Source organism: Rutilus rutilus (genome assembly GCF_951802725.1).
Source record: "Rutilus rutilus genome assembly, chromosome: 2".
NCBI classification, from domain to species: Eukaryota; Metazoa; Chordata; class Actinopteri; order Cypriniformes; family Leuciscidae; genus Rutilus; species Rutilus rutilus.
The window spans coordinates 38,686,317-38,699,620 of NC_140210.1; the positions used below are offsets into that span (position 1 = coordinate 38,686,317).

A 13,304-nucleotide genomic window follows, 5' to 3' on the forward strand; every position below is an offset into this window, starting at 1 on the left:
CCTCAGTTTGGGGTCTGGGATTCATTGTTCCTTAATCCTCCTCCTCCCCCCACCTTCACATCACCCTTTTTTTCCTTCTCTCTCTCTCTCTCTTTCTCTCTCTCTCTCTCTCTCCCTACTTCTGCGGCCCCTGACCCTCCGTTTCTCTCTTTCTCTCCCTACTGCTATAGAAGCCAGATGAGAGCACGAATACCGTCCCACCCTACCCCCCTTCCCTTCTCACTTTTCTCGTCCCCCTCTCCCCCTCTTGTGTGTTTTTTCACTCCCTGGGAGTAACAGAGATGGAGAGAAGGAGCGAAAGGGAAAAAAGAGAAAGCTCCTGTATCCCATGAGCCCCCCAACAAACCATTGACGTGTATGTTCACAAGTTAGTCTTGCGAAAACTCACCAGTGTTGGAGACTATCTTACTAAAAGTAACAAAGAAACTAATTTAAAGGTGATGCGTGCAATTTTTCATTGCTTAGTTTCTCCTATTCTGGATTAATATTGAGAGCCAATTATAAATAATGCATAAGTAATGGTGTGAGTTTGGGGTGGGACTATCTGTTTATTGACCAATGGCAGATGGGGGAGTGTTTGAGGAAACCTGTGTAAAAACAGTCATTATTTTTCCGTTTGGGGATTCCATTAGCGGTTGAATTTTATATGGTTATTTTGTCATCCAACATTAGAGTCTGATAGTCTTAAGGAAACAAACAAACAAACAAAAAGGTTCTCAGTCGCGTAGTCGTGTTGAACTCTCTAAGCAGAATTTCATCATTTTGTGCAAGCATCTTTGAATCCAAGCGAACTGAGGCAATGATCATTCGCAATGTACTAGAATCACTCTCTCTCTTTAGTAGCAGTGTAGGAGGTCTGATTCATTTAATGAGTCAGTTGGTTCGAACGAGTCATTTTAATTAAACAGATTAGGAAACTGATTCATTTGAATTGGTTCTCAGTCATGCATGTGGTCGTTCTTTGCAGCGTTTCATTATGTCGCACACAGCCTTGAAACTGAGCAAACTGAGGCAATGATCATTCATGCTTTACTAGACTGTCTCACTCTATCTTTAATATTGTTATAGGAAGTCTGATTCATGATGAGCTGGTTTAATGAGCTGGGTTTAAATGCTAATTTGAATCAGTACTCAGTAGAGCTTTTTCATTTTTTTCTATAGTGAAACACATTGTTACACTTAAAAAGTTCTTTATTGGCTTTGATGGATCCATGAAATGGTTCTTCTATGGCATTATGGCAGAAAAAAACAACAACAACAACAAAAAAAACTTTTAGGACATTTATTTTTAAGAGTGTTTTATTTATATATTACGTTTATTTGTTTAGTGTTTAATATAAATTAATTTGTATTAATTTTAGTGCTCTCAGTTGATTAAAATCTTTTAATAATTTTTTTTTGCTCCACACCTTTAGTTTTTAGAAATCACACAGATTATAGGTTTAAATTTAATATATGCATTGATGACATTATATAAAAATGAACATCGTTAAACATTTAATTAATCGCATATGTTAACGGTCTAACTTTCACAGTCCTTGTGTTAATATATTACATTTGATGCTATCAACTAATTGATTTCCGTATGGACTGCTCTTTTTAATAATATATTCTGATAATTTTATTTTAAATATATACCCCCCCCCCCACCCCACCCTTAAATCGCAGCTTGTGTAGTTTCTTTCCCCAAAAACATAACTTGTAGTTAAAGCTTGCCAAGACAGTTTCAAAGAAGCTTCCCCAATGCTGAAGCTCACACTTCGAGATAGTACGAGAGAGAGATATGGGGCGTGAATGATGTCGTTGGGCTCAACAGCGTCCGGTAAGAGAGGGCTTGAGTCTCAGCGAGAGAAGCGAGTTGTTAACACACGAGTGTGTGAGAGTGTATGTGTGCAGTGAAGGGGGATGGCTGCCTTGTTTGTAGCTTGTCAGCAATTGCCTGAGACAAGCTTCCCCTGCATGTGTGAAAGCTGCTTGGCTTGAATGCACGGACCGTACCAAGTGGCGTCAAAAGCGAAGGGGGGGACGGAGGCGAGAAAAAACGATCAGACTGGAGACAATAGGCCCCTGAAGTGTTCCCCCCAAGTTGCTTTGATGTTGTCCTAGTGTCTAGATGCTGAAGGGGACCGGGGACTGCAGGGAAGAGCAGCCCTTTGTGTGGATGTGTGTGCACTTTTTGGGCCAGCACGGACAAAAGGGAGGGGTACAAAAGCCTGGAGAGAAATAAGAGAAGAAACAAATGATGAAAACCCAAATGATCCTGAACGTGTTTTTGTATGGCTGCTGTGTGTGAGAGGGCACACAGAAAGGGAGAAGAGCGAGAGAAATAGGAGGAGACGCTCATACACGGGGGCTGATAGAGTGACAGAGAAAGAGAGGGGGTGAGTATTGTATCTTCTTCAGCACCAGATCACTCTTTTTTTTTTTTAAATTCGCCTTTCTTACTTTATCTCTCTCTTTTGTTTTCGAGGGGGGTGGGTGTGCGAAAAACGAGTAGACCCAGAGTTGGTGCCGAAGTTGCGTGCTGCTATTATTGTGGTTATTCCTGGTTGGAGCGTCTACGTGAGCGTGGGTAAAAACAATTACGCTCCGTTATTCTTAGTCCTTGAAAAGATATATGGATATGTGGAAAGAGCAGGGGGTGAAGGGGGGAGTGGATGGTTTGGAATGTGTCATTGGATAGTCTGGATGAGTTGCCCTCCATGCCAGTATAAACCTCCTCTGCTATCCTCTCATTATTGTCTGGTTATCCAAGCAGTCCATGTGTGTGATGGCTGCAAAGCAACAAGAGCTTTTCTCTTTCTGTATGTGTCAGGATTGTCACTCTCGGCAGCGAGTGAATTGTGCAATGATTGGAGCCGTGTGTGTGTGTGTGTTTGGGGGCGGTTCTATTCTGCCTGGGGGGTTTCTCAGTCTGTGCCCTCCATGGTGGTAGCAGACTGCTTTTACACTACCAGCTGTTCCGAAAACCTGCAGTGATTTTCTCTTTCTTTCTGCCCGTCTCTCACGCTAAAGGTTATCCAATTGTCACTGGTGTGACATGCACATGCAATTTCTGTTGCTTTTATATGGTGTATAAACCAGTTGTTGGAAAAGTCAAAGCAATTGTTTATTTATTTATTATTAATATTTTATTTTTAAGAGTTATGGGCACTACAGTGTCTTTTATTCCATAGGTTGCAGGATATATGTTGCCTTTACTTGCTTGTCAGAAGATTCCATTTATTCCTGTTCAAGATTTCAAGAGAAACATGGCTGATAACGGACATACTCATGTTCATTTCGCTGTGTTAAAATGTACAACATGCAGGAAATGGTTACAGATATACATAAATGTATATGACCAAAATAGCAAGGTAGTTTACTCTCTGTAACTCAGGTTTCCTAGTTGTAATTCAAATTTGAGAGGACCTTAGTTTCCTATTTACAATAATTTAGGCATCATGGGAAACACAATTTTTCATAAAGTTCCAAAGATTGTGGAAATTATTGAGTAATAAAGGCAGTAGTTCAGTAATTGATGACTAATATATCATTATAAAGTAGATAGTTTGGTAACACTTTACAATAAGGTCTCATCTCTTAATGTTAGTTAATGTATTATAACATTAATGAAACAATGAGCAATTCATGTTTTTTAACTAAGTAATAAAAATGAACTAGGTAAATAAAAATGCAGATCCATTAAATAGTCCATTAAACCACTTTTAATTGAATTAATGTATTCGTAAATATTTAATTCAGCATTAACTCTGCTTAATGCTTTAGAAATATTTGTCATTGTTATTTCTTGTTAACAAATCGAACCTTATTGTAAAGTGTAACGAATTTTTTTACTCTAAATTCTGATTGGCTGAGCCACGTTTCAAACCCACTGTAAAATTGTGACAAACATACAGTTGTGACTACACTTTGAATATTAATGTGCATTCTATATAAAGTTGAGGTGTTTTTGGCAACAGTAAACATAGATTTAAAACTATTTATTCAAAATGCATGTTGCTACTTTATAAAAGCATTACAAAACCTTAATTACTTAATCCCTTACTATGGCTTCAGTGGACCATGTAATGTATGTACAAACAGCAACAGTTTTATAAATGATGTAATAATAGTTAGTATTAAAATATTTACAGCAACACAGTTTAATAGATTTTTATGATGTTTGAGATGGAGCAGAGGAACATGAACATAGTGTTTTATTTGATGTGAATATAATGGTTATATGTCCCCTGGGTTTAAGAGCAATTACACGCAAACTGAAAGTCAAGTGGAATAAAAATAACAGTGGTTTGCGAAAGCTCATTAATCATGTTTTAAAAGCATCACACATGCCAATAGAGAATGTAAATGTATCCTGCAGTTTTGACATGGCAGCTTCATTGTTTATTTTTTATTTTTATTTTTTTTTTGCGGTTGATGTCAGTCTTGCTTGACAGCGAGAGGTCGTGACAGAGGGCATGAGAAAGGTAAAGAGCACAGGGTCAAATGTCTCCTTCATACCTCGCTCTATGATGATTTGAAATGGAGGTGACCGATATTTTGCCAAGTACAACGTCTTTCGAACAATATTCCTGTCAATCAAACCATAATCTTAATCATTATATGCCTAAAACGGGAGGCCACCAAATTCAAAAAGTCTGACGTGGAATATTTTAACTTGAGACAATAAAGCAGATAAAAATGAGGTTGTGAGGGGCAGAAGTCTGGTCAGTGTGACATACACTGGTTTACACCATCCACTAAGTTTAACAAGCACCTGTACACTCTAAAACCAGCTTGATTAGGCTGGGAGACCATCTTAGACCAGTAAACCAACTTAGTTACTGTATTTCTATCCTTCACAACCTAGTTTTAGTTAGCAGCAAATTAAATCTGGCTGAAGTTTACACTATAGAACCAAGGCCACCAAATACCATTTTCCGTTCAAACTTTGATATGGAATATTCCTTCTTCCGGCCATAAAGCGGATGAAAACAAAGGCTGTGAGGGATAGAGGTCTGTTCAGAATGACATAAACTGGTTTCATCTGGTCTAGCTAGTCTCCCGGCCTGGCCAGGCTGGTGTTCATCTGGTTTAGCTGGTCAGCCAACTTGTTTCCCAGTCAAACCAAGTTTAACAAGCACCTGAACACTCTAAAACCTGCTTGATTAGGCTGGGAGACCAGCTTAGACCAGTAAACCAGCTTAGTTACAGTATTTCTATCCTTGGCTGAAGTTTACGCTATAAAACCAAGGCCGTCAAATACCATTTTCCGTTCAAACTATGATATGGAATATTCCTACTTGCGTCCATAAAGCGGATGAAATCAAAGGCTGCGAGGGATAGAAGTCTGTTCAGGATGACATACGCTGGTTTAATCTGGTCTAGATAGTCTCCTGGCCTGGCCAAGCTGGTGTTCATCTGGTTTAGCTGGTCAGCCATTAGGTGTCCCAGCCAAACCAAGTTTAACGAGCACCTCCTGAAAACACTTAAACCAGCCTAACTAGGCTGGGAAAGCTTAGACCAGAAAAACAACTTTCAGTTTCAGCTGTAGTTCTATACTTTTTTGTTCGCGTCAAATTAAATCTGTCTACGCTATAATCCGACATGGCGAGATCCATCCACATGCCTTTCCAATAAATACCAAGAGTGTGCCAATGAGGGAGGTAGATTGCAGGGTTTGGACTGAGAAATGGAAGGAATAAGAGGCCTTGGAGATCTGCTACCGAAGGAGGAGAAGAAGAAATGGTGGGAGGGGTTGGGATTTGATCAGTAGGATGGAGAGATGTGCCTCCAGAGAGAGCACCAAAGGAAATAAATGGATTTATTCTTCACAGTTGTCAAATATCCAATGCATAAATTACGAGTGTGTTAAGGGGACGGCTAATAACTCACAGCAAACATAAAACACATTTAGTTAGATGACAGTTTAGTTAATTCTGGGATGCGCGTGTGCACGGTCATAATTGTTTCATTATTTCATTGGAGACAAGGCGCATCTCGGTCAGCAGGGATTTTCGAGCCGTAAAAAAAGAGAAAGATTCCCAATCTCTCTTTTGAAAAGCATCCCTCTTTTGAGTGCCCTTGCCTTCCGATGTATCCTCTGCTCTAATATCTTTCTGAATAGGTGGAAATGTGCGCGCTAGCCTTGTGTGCCTAGCCGCCGAGATGATTGCAAATTCATTTAGAGGTGCCTATCACACAAAGATGTGGGGATGGAGGGAGAGATGAAGGGGGTGGGGTGCAGAGAGATGATGCCTTGGGTTTTTTAAAGCACATTTGTATTCATGTCATGGAGGAGGAGAGCGCAGAGAACGAGAGAGGAGGCGGCTACCTTAGCGTGACAGACGTTAGGAGGAGGCTAGCCAGATTAATATGACAGGCGCTAGCAGAATGCCGAACGCCTGGCTCAGGTCGAGTGCTGATGTCACAACCCACCGTTCGCTGATGTAAAGTGGAGCAAATCCGCTCGGAACACTGTGTCAGAACTCTGACGTAAATAATTCAATCGCAGCGGGGCGCTGTCACCGGCTGGCTGCGGCATTTGCACTTTGTTTATTTTCTGGACTGAACTTGGCGATAATCGTCAGTTATATAATGAAGTATTTTGCTTGTGTAATAAATCTAAAGTAAAATGCTCGAAACCCACTATTGAGTAGCATCAATGGGCCACTTTACCACAACTAGCAGTCGCAGAAATGCATTGTGGGAGCATGTATGTTTTATAATGGACGTTGTGGGTGTTCAGAGCGTTCGGGTATTTGTGTATAAGCTCAGTATGAAAGATGGCAATGGAGATGTCATTTATTGTGGTTTGGAGGCTCTGGTCACAGCATCTTCATACTTCTAACGAGTGTCTCTCTCTCTCTCACAGCCTCCTGTAAATCACAGCTTTCGCTACGCTCCACTAGTGACACAGGACATGCTCGCACACTCCAACGACCGATTACATCAGGCGCCTCACACACGCACATACACAGTGAAACCAAACTACTGATTTAAGGAAGAGAAAGCATCACGTCTCACACTTTTCCTCCCCGTCTCTCGTACCTCTGTTTCTTGAAGTCGTTCTCACTCATTTTCTCCTATCTCATTCTTGGTTTCTGTGGCTGTCTGCCTCTATTTTCCTTGAGTCTGTCTGTCTCGCTCTCTTTCTCCCTACTTTTTTGGTTTCATTCCCCCTTCTTGCCTGTCTCACTTTCCTTCCCTCCCTGTCTGTCTCAATTTCTTTTTCTCTCTTTCTCTTTTCCTACCATCTCCCTCTCATTTCCCCTCCATGTCTGTCTCACTTTCTTTCACCCTCACTATTTTCCTCTCTGTCTGTCTCTCATTTTCTCCCTGTCTGTCGCATTCTTGTTTTCCTTCTCTTTTTCCTCAGTCGGTCTACATTTTTCTATACCGTCTCACTCTCATTTTCCCTACCAGTCTGTCTCGCTTTCTTTCACCCTCTCTATTTTCCTTTTCTGTTTGTCTTGTTTTCTCTGTCTCTTTTTTGCTTCCCCTTCCCTCTTTCCTCTCTGTCTATCTTCATTTCTTTTCTTTCCCATCCCACTGTCTTTTCCCTGTCATCCCTCTTTACCTCCCATCTCTCTCTTCCTCCCATTCTTTTTCCCTCTCTGCTCGTCTTACTCTCGTTTTCTCACCGTCTCTCTCTATCTCCCACTCCTTCTCCCTTACTCTTTCCTTCCCTGTCAGTCTCCCTTTTTATCTCCTTGTCTTTCTCCCTCTCTGCCCGTCTCACTCTCGTTCTCTCGCTCTCTCTTTTCCATCCCTGTCTCTCTGGCTCTGCCGCCCACACTGGGCTCATCATTGATGCGTTTAGCAGCACCGCTGAGCAAGAGACGCAGGCCATCGATTGGCTGCGTAATCGACATGGATTTTTGCCCAAAGTGGTGAAAAATATGCCATGGCTATAGCCAAGCAATTTCTCCAGGCTTCTCCAGCCAGGAAGGAAAAAGACCCCAGCAGCTCTATAATTGATATGGAGATCAATTTTCCTGCTTTGGACTGTACAGTCTTGCACTGACCGGCCCAGTCAACCATGCAGCTTGTGGCTTCTGTCATGATAGAGGGCAGATGAAATGGTGGGAAGAGGATGAGGATGAGGAGAGATGGAGGAGAGGGGGGTAACATATCCTTGTGACAATGTGGCCCATCACTATATATGCTGCTGTGTTCGTGCTCTGGAGGTTTGGATGATGAGGGACCAGTTTTTACTAGCATATAGTAAAATGCCAACCAACCGACATGTGATCGGCTAATGCTGGCAACACTCTTCGTCTGTCCCTGGTGTTCATACCTCTTTTTTTCCTTCTCTTCCTCCTTAATAACTTCACCATCTGTCTCTGAGACTGCAGAATCATTCAGGTCAGAAACAAACCTTGTCCTGACTGTCTGCGTCTTGCCCATTAAGACCAGAGGCCCTCCGCTACAAGCCAGACATGCTGCATTGGATGCCATCTTGGCTCAAGTCATGGCCACTCCACCTGGAGCCATTTTGGCTCCGGTTCCTGTAGTAAGACCAGAACATCTAAACATAAGCGCTCAAATCCAAAGGTCCAGGGTATTGCTACTCTGTGCTTTGCATCGATTGGCAGAGGGCTCCCTCATGGGCCAGTGACATCAGGCGATTGGAGGTGGAAAGCCGTCTTGGCTCCCGTCTCGGTGGTTAAACCTATGACCATATTGAAACCTGTTTTGGAAACAACCAATGCTCATTCGGATTTCACTGTTGAACAGCACAAAACGCACACTGATCGTTTACCATTTAGATCCCCAATGTGTGTTTATTTGTATGTGTGTGGGTAAGAGCAGACTCATTTAAAAAATGAAAGACAGACAGAGGTTTCCTAGAAGGAAGAGAAATAAACTAGTTTAGGCATGGTGAGGGAGAGTAAATGCGAGAAAAAGAGAGATCACTTAACTTCTAAGCAGATCGCCTGCCTGGACCGCCGGGTGAAAAGCGTTGTTGCCATGGTGTTGCTGGTTACACATATCCATGGACAGTGTGTAATCATCAGCGATATGCCAACACCTCCACCTTCCCTACCCCCTGCATCTCTTCCTCCTCCTCTCTCTATTCTTCTCTGAATGTATCGTGTATTCCTCTCTACCTTCTTTCCTAGAGAGACAACATGCAATTAAAAAAGTCCCCCTGTGATGAAAATCAAGCTTTTAGTGTTGTTTATATGTCTATGTGGTGTTTTAAATATGCTTTAAGACAAACCATGTGCAAATTCATAAGTCAACACCATTGTTGAGTATTTTCTCCTTAAAACTGAAGTAAACCAAAGACAGTCTCAAAAACACGGTTTGAAATCGTTTCTGACGTCACAAACTACCTTGTAACCAATCATGTCAACGTGTGATCGTCAACGAGTGGATCTCTGAGCTGGTGTGAGTGAGTGGGGGCGGGGCTAATTTACATATTCATAGAACCGCGTATACTAAGTGAGGCGAGGGTATAGAGTTACATTCAAAAATGACAATAAAAATGACCGCAATCATTTTATAATTCCCTTTAAATCCCCCCCCCCCCCCCCCTATTTTTTCTTTTTCTTCTGTACATCTCTTATTGGCTCCTCCTCTTCCTCCCCCCTCTTTAGCAGGATCCTCAACATCAGAGAGGGGCTCGTCTTCTCAACAGATACTTGATTACAATCAACAGATTGCTTTAGAAGTATCAAACACTCATCGGTACATAATACATTAGAGTAAACAGAGGGACAGAGACTTGAATGATAAAAGGCTCCTCTCAAACAGAGGGTTTGGGTTATTGTAATAGAACAATATCCTTCTATAATCGTCACAGATTCAAGTTCAGCTTGTGGTTTTGAGTTTGGGGCTTGTGTTGACATACTCAAGTACTAATATGTCAAGGGCTGATGCCATGAATGAACATTTGTACCTTTAGCTCAATGACTTTCAAATTTTAGTTTTGCTGCTAACATTGTTTACATTGCTAACATTAGCATTTAGCAGTTTGTAATCTCAGCCTCAGATGTTCCTTGACCGTCTTGCTTTTATATTACAAGGAAAAGAGGCAAGAGATGTAATCCCCAAGATCTAATCTGATTGGCTGGCGGGCTGTATGAAACTTTCAGAGGTTTTTGTAACTTTCTTAAAAATCTGAAACTTTCTTTCATTTTTACATGGAACCAGGTTGCTACGTTTGTTAGCATCTTAGCATCAAGTAAACTAGATCATGCTGAGTCAAGTGTGTGGAATAATCAGGACTTTTTTTTTTTTATGCACAGAAATTCTCTTTCTGGCTCAGTGGGCGGTTCTTGGCCAGAACACGCTGAAAACTGAAGCAGACTTTTGCCAGTAGCCAGAAGCCTGTCTACGTACAACTATCAGGTCTGTGACTGGAAAGGTTTTCTGGGTTTTTGTGGATTTTAGTCTCTCAACATTGTCTGAAACTATACCCAAAAAGGACTGTCTATAAAGAGTTTAAAATTATTCTCTGTAGACCAAAACGATCCAGTATTGCACTGTATTGGTGAGTCATTGTACATTTACAAAGGATCTCAGCCAGTTCAACTTCAAAATGAAAACATTTGCAACTTCTTGTAGTTCACTTTAGTGGGATTCAGGGATTTATGGAGCTTCCCAGAACAGACGCTGTGAATGAAAAATTGTCAGTTGCGTTCACTGGCTAAAATCTTGAAGTGCAATTTCTGGTGTGTTCTTCAGTAAAGCAAAAACACTGATAGTCCCTGATAGTGTTTGGAGAGGTCATTATGTATCAGCAGAAACCTGTACATAGTTTAATAAAGTGAATGAAATTAACTCATAACTTGGCAACTAACTGTCATGCTGTACAGAAGAATACACACTGAGTGGCTTGTGAACATTGGTTTCGTTTACGTCGTTTCGGTTCAACCTGTGTGTCGGTCTTCTATCTTAAAGCGGCATTTTTACTTGCCGTGCTCAGCCACCATGCTTCTCCGGCGGTGACAGAAATCCAATTTCAGCACGTCTCTAGGAAAGAATCCCTCCGGCTGACGAGAACGATCGGAAGAGCTGGAGCGGTGGTCTCCATTTCCCCCTCGTCATCATCTTCCTCCTCCTCCTCCTTCCTTGTCCCTCTATTTCAGAGTTCACATTTTTCCAGAAAAGTATAGTTGCTGTACTTTTGTTAGGCTGCTTATGAGAGAAATACATTCTGAAGGGTTGAATAGTTTGTTCCTTTACATATAATCAGATTTCGTTCAGTACTGTATTCAATGTGAATGAGAAAGTATTTTAAGGTTTAGGTTCAGTCCAATTGTGAATTTCCATGATAATTCAGACAAAGCCAAATGGTAATTGAATCAGATTAGGAATATAATCAGTATTATTTTAGAATGAATTATATTTTATTATTGCTTTTAGTTTTATGTTTTCACTTTTCACTTTAATTTTCACAGGGGGCGGGGCTAATCCCAGCCACATAGAAAAGAAACTTTTGACAAAATGTGCTATTACTTGTCACAGAGACAGTTGTTTAGGACAAAATCAAAGAAATGAAATGTTTGGTGCTTTATCGTGTCTTGTTAGGATACAGGGCTAAACTGACTGATCTGAATTCAGACCACTATTAATGTAAACGCCAATGAAGTAGGGATAGTCTTTTCAGCGATGTTGCCGCAGCACCATGTGTTTTGCAGAAGGTCCCGAATCAACACACATATTCGCTCACACCCTCTGATTAGTCACAGCAGCAGGGAAACGACACTGCCAGCCGTACGATTATTTATTTATCTATTTCCATAATTTTGCTGCTCTGCTGGGGGAGTCTTCCACTTCCTCTGGTATTTCAGAAAGCATCACAGTTCCTCTCCTCTCTTCAGTGCACAAAGAAATGCAGCACATTCGATACGCTTTGGATCTTAGAAATTTGATTCTGAGAGAGCGAAAGAGAGAGATGGGGGAGGGGGTAGATAGGTGGAATGAATGAAAGAGAGAGAGTAAAAAAGATAAAAATGTAAATTTCCATCTTTAAGTCTGTCGATTTTTGTTATGTTTGTGTGTGTGCTTGTGGTGGGGGTTGAGGATGGGGTGAGACTTTGCAGAAGAGATGCTGTCTGTCTCTCTCTCTCTCTCTCTCTCTCTCTCTGTGTGTGTGTGTGTGTGTGTGTGTCTTTCTCTCCCTTTGCGGTGCTCTGATGACAGAGGTGACTCATCAGGGGGCACACTGCTCACATCTACAGACAGAGAGAAAGAAGAAAGAAGGGATGGGGAGGGGGGAGAGAGAGAGAAATATGGGGATGATATAGAGAGAAGGCGAGAGAGTGATGAATTCAGAGCAGTCTTGCTTGACTGCTAGCGTTTATTGGCCCATGGAAGCTTCGGGAAAGATGCTAATGACACTTCTCCCGTGAATGAGAGACACCATGTGTGTGTGTGTGTGTGTGTGTGTGTGTGTGTGTGTGTGTGTGTGTGTTTGTGTGTCGGTCGTGATTGCAACCCAGCCCCCTTGATTTTAAACACTTTGCTCCTGTAAATACACTTATGATCAGGGAGCCAGGCTCAGGAGTAAATAAAACGAATACAACAAATCGGAAAGCGTTTGTCTTTCTGCACTTCGTAAATACAATCATTCTTTTACTTTTTTTTGCATTTGATAGATGCTTTTATCCATTGGGACTTACATTGAATTCAAGGTATACAGTTTAGCGGTTCTTGCACTGCCTGGGAATCGAACCCATGACCTTGGTCTTTCTATAGCATCATGTTCTACTGTTTTAGCTGAAGAAACGCAACCATTTGTCAGACTATGGCTGTGTCCAAAAACTAGTGAGATGCATTTTAAGGAGTCATATGCTTCTAACACAAATGCTGTTTTAAAGGTAGGCATATTATAATGAACTCATTCATTTTCAGCCTTACAGGGATGCCCACCTGGAGGGCAAAACAAGGTTTCCTTCGCTGCCCGGCAGTTATTTTTGCCAGGTTTGTACTAAGTATTAACGTACTTAGACACTGATATTAAAACACCAAATTCATTATACTAATGATGCATACTATACACAGGCAAGTAGAACAACATTCAGTTTAGCCTAGGCGTTCAGTGCATTCATATTCTGAGCTCATCTGCTTGCCTGTATATAGTATGCATCATCAATAAGGTGTATATTGAATTTGATATTTTAATATCAGTTAATTTAATAATATTGTCTTTATATATTCATGGCTTGAAACAGATGGAAGAGTTTGATTGACAGTTCTATGGATGTTTTGCCCCCCACATCTATGTGCCAGTCACATGACTGAAAACTATGAATTGCAAAGAGCTTAGTAAAAAAATGACATCCAAGAGGGTGGACAAAGTGAAAAAG

At 41.3% G+C, this 13,304-nt stretch overlaps 1 protein-coding gene across 1 annotated transcript in view; it reads left to right on the top strand.

Annotated features, from left to right (window-relative positions):
* Window positions 1-2,104: 2,104 nt before the first annotated feature.
* bcl9 (BCL9 transcription coactivator) overlaps window positions 2,105-13,304 on the top strand; it is a 110,917-nt gene continuing 99,717 nt past the window's right edge. Inside the window, exon 1 of the mRNA XM_084402039.1 lies at window positions 2,105-2,381. The gene's annotated coding sequence lies outside the window, so the exon portion shown is untranslated. The remainder of the gene's footprint in view (window positions 2,382-13,304) is intronic.